Genomic DNA, 3,318 nt, shown 5'->3' on the forward strand with positions numbered 1-3,318 from the left:
TTCCAGGTCCATTTCCCATTTGTCTATCAGTTTAAATGTGGGAATGGCTGGATCTTTTGAGAGTTGGCGGAACATGGCTTCGCTGATGAAGCTCTTACCGTTGTTCACACACACTCGAGCGAGAACAGAGTCCGTCCCATCATTTAATTGGACAGGGATGAACAACTGCTCTCCAATTTGCTGAATATCAGCCAGGCTCTGAGCTGATTTCACATCTTTCTGGACTATAGGAGTGGGAGTTTCTGATTGTGGATTAGTGTAGAATCTCAGAGTGTTTCCTTCCAGCGTGGAATACCACTTTAGACTGGAAGGAAGGTTGATTTTCAGAAATAGAGAGGACCCTCCATCACCAGTCTGTTGTCCTACTGCTATTACTGTCACGTCAGGAATTTGGCTATTATGGAAGTGAAATTCTACTTGGTCAGATTTTTGTTCAACCATGTGGTAGGTGCCGTTTAAACTAACATGGTTGACACTCCGTTTTAATTTTATTGGTCGGCTAGTCTGGGTCCAGAGGGCCTTGTTTACGCAATCCATTAGGGGTGACAACCTTCTCAGGAGGTCATTCCCTAGTAAACAAGGGGTGCCCTCTGGAGTCACAACTATGACCGGGTGTTTCAACTTGTGTCGCCCAATTTTAATGTCCAAGTCTGCAGTCCCCTCAACGGAAATTTCCTTCCCGTCAAAGTTCTGCAGTTGTCCAGGAAGAGAGGTGAGAGGAATTTGGTAATTCTCTCCCCTTCCTGTATTCAGTTCATCAAAGGCCCTTCTGGACAGAAGGGTAGCTTGAGATCCAGTGTCCACCAGTGCCAAAATTGTCCCCTGCCCCTGTACTTGTACCGGGGCATAGTATCTTCCCTCCTTCTCCTCAAGGGGGCACAGATAATGCACATTTTTGGACAACTGGTGGGCTAACTTTCTGGTTTTGGACATCGCTAGCGAAGAGATTTGGGCAGAATTCTGTGGAGAGCCTTGGGAATCTGAAAGAAAAAGTTGGCAACTGGAGATCAGAGCCATTGTGTGTTCCCCTGGCTCCGGTTCTGGGCCGCCCCCCCCTTTTTGGAGGCAGTCACCAGGATGGATTTGAACCAGGGGATTTTCTTGCTGTTGGTTCTGGGATGAGATGGTGGGCGGCGGTAGCTCAGTCTCCACATCTCCCCAGTCTGGATTTGCATCCCTAGGGACCCATTTTTCTTTGGGAGGAGTTCCCCCCTCTCTGAAGGAGAAGATCCTTTTCCCAGGATCCTCTGAGGATCCCTCTCCCTCAAATTGGAAGATCTGTACCTCCTCCTCAAACTGTTTCTGTTTGGGTCTTTGGTTTCTCCTACCCCCCCTCTGCTCCTTAGGAGGCAGACTTTCAGAGGCAAGAGATTTTGTTTCTGGTTCCTGGGTTTCCAGGGGCTGTTTACAAGTGAGGAAGGAAGCTTCCTCCAAGGCTTTACACCCTCCTTCCCCTTGTGCCTCCTCCCTGGGAACCGGTGAGTTATCGGGGTGCTGCCCCCGTCATTGTTCTGGGGCACCAGGTCCAGAGTTGGGTGCGTTCTGCGCCGGCATGCCGATCTGAGGGTTCTGCTGAGCCCTCAGTATGTGACCCAGATCCCGCGCCATGTTTTGAACCTGGCGCTCTAACTGGGAAACCCGCTCAGGCCGATACGGGGCCCTGTTCTCTCCCCTGGGCTGATCCCGGGAAGGGTAGCTTTCCCTTCTCTGGTAGTACCCCGGGTTGGGAAGATTTGAGTACCCCTCCACCCTTGGCCTCCCCTCTCCCGGATTAGGTTGTCTGGGCTCAGGGAATTGGGGAAAGAAGGATGGATGATTTTGGGGTTGGAAGTTGGGTGGATACCTGGGGAAAAAGTTCTGCCCAGGATTTGGAGAATTTCTGCCCTCCGGTGGGAAGTTAGGAGGGAAGTTCCCTGGGCTAGGTGCTTGGCTGGATCCCCCCCTTGGGCTGGAGGAGCCACACATAACCCAGGATGGGTCGATTTCCCTTGTAACGGGGACTTACAAAGTCAGGAGAGCAAGGGACCCCATTTGTGGGACTACCTCCTTGACTCCCTGTTTGTGACTGGCCCGAGGACCTTCTGGGCCTAGCATTATTAGGTGCAGGTAGGTTTTTAGGCCCCAACATTAACCAAAAGGAAGACGAAAGGGCTACTAGACAGTGCTGCGAGGTTCGTCCCCCTTGACACAGCCTACGATCGTTTCAAAACATAAAGAATCTCGCAGCTTCCATATAGGACCCCCTCTTAGGCATTGAAATTCACCAGAGATCGAAAATTACAAACAGTAAACCATAAACACCACTGAGTGGTCTAAATCGGTATAATATTTTATTAAATTGACATATTAAACTGTTCAATTTTCTTACAAAAAATATATTTGTTAAAAAACAATGACTTTCACTAGAAGCCTAAAATCACATTAAGAATCTCAAAGACATTCTCACTCATAATAAAGTGCACAGTGAACCCAAAACACTTGGGAAACATTTTTTTAAAAAAATGGAGATAAACTCTGATACAAACAACTGACTTCATTAACAAGTTGTAAGACCAGAGTAAAAAAGACCCAATTTCATGAAAAAATTGTGTTTTGATACTAAACTCTGCGGGAGTCCCTATTTTACAGAGTACCACCTCTCTATAACAAATACCTGGTTCAGTGAATCCGCCTTAAGTATGATTGGCGGTTCTAAACAGTTAAATATAACTTTAATGTATTAAGATGTTGGCAGTAATACAACATAATCAAAAACCCTACATGTTTCATTCTCAAACAACGATTTATACAATTGCGAGAAATTCATCAGGGGTAGAGCAACAAAACAACAACAAACGTAATAGGTCTTGAAACTCAAAACTTCAGACAATTCAGTTAGGTTTCCTTCACGGTGATTTTCATTTACCTAGGGGGAACAATATGGAAAAAACAGCTATAAGTAAAAGCTATCAATACTATTCAAAGCTCAAAAAACAGCAGGAATTATAGATTATGCCACTGTGAGCTTACCGTCCACGTTATCAGATAAGCTATGAAGAGACGGGTGGATAAAGGTATCTTCTTAGTAGATACAGGTGAATCTAGAACAGACAATACAGCAACGGTTGAGGAAAAAAACAATCACGGGATTCGCAACAAAAAACTTTTGTAATTTTAACCTAAATATTCAAAAAACAGATAAATCATAAAATGAATGAAGGGTCTCTTACAGGCGGAGCGTACTCCGAAAAATGGATAAAAAGATAAATAACTAGAACTCATCACAATCTAAAGTTGGTTATTTAATACCTAGTTCACCTATTCTGAAGTCCACGTGAA

General features: G+C 45.4%; 1 long non-coding RNA gene across 1 annotated transcript; it reads right to left on the reverse strand.

Moving 5' to 3' along the window:
- Positions 1-2,311: 2,311 nt before the first annotated feature.
- On the reverse strand, positions 2,312-3,080 carry LOC138581973 (uncharacterized). Its single transcript, XR_011304911.1, has 2 exons — positions 3,010-3,080; positions 2,312-2,905 (listed from the first exon to the last, which is right to left on the reverse strand). It is a non-coding gene; the product is annotated as an uncharacterized lncRNA (long non-coding RNA).
- Positions 3,081-3,318: the final 238 nt, after the last annotated feature.

The sequence above is a fragment of the Ambystoma mexicanum genome, chromosome 3q (assembly GCF_040938575.1).
Source record: "Ambystoma mexicanum isolate Mex_15411 chromosome 3q, UKY_AmexF1_1, whole genome shotgun sequence".
In the NCBI taxonomy this organism is placed as follows: domain Eukaryota; kingdom Metazoa; phylum Chordata; class Amphibia; order Caudata; family Ambystomatidae; genus Ambystoma; species Ambystoma mexicanum.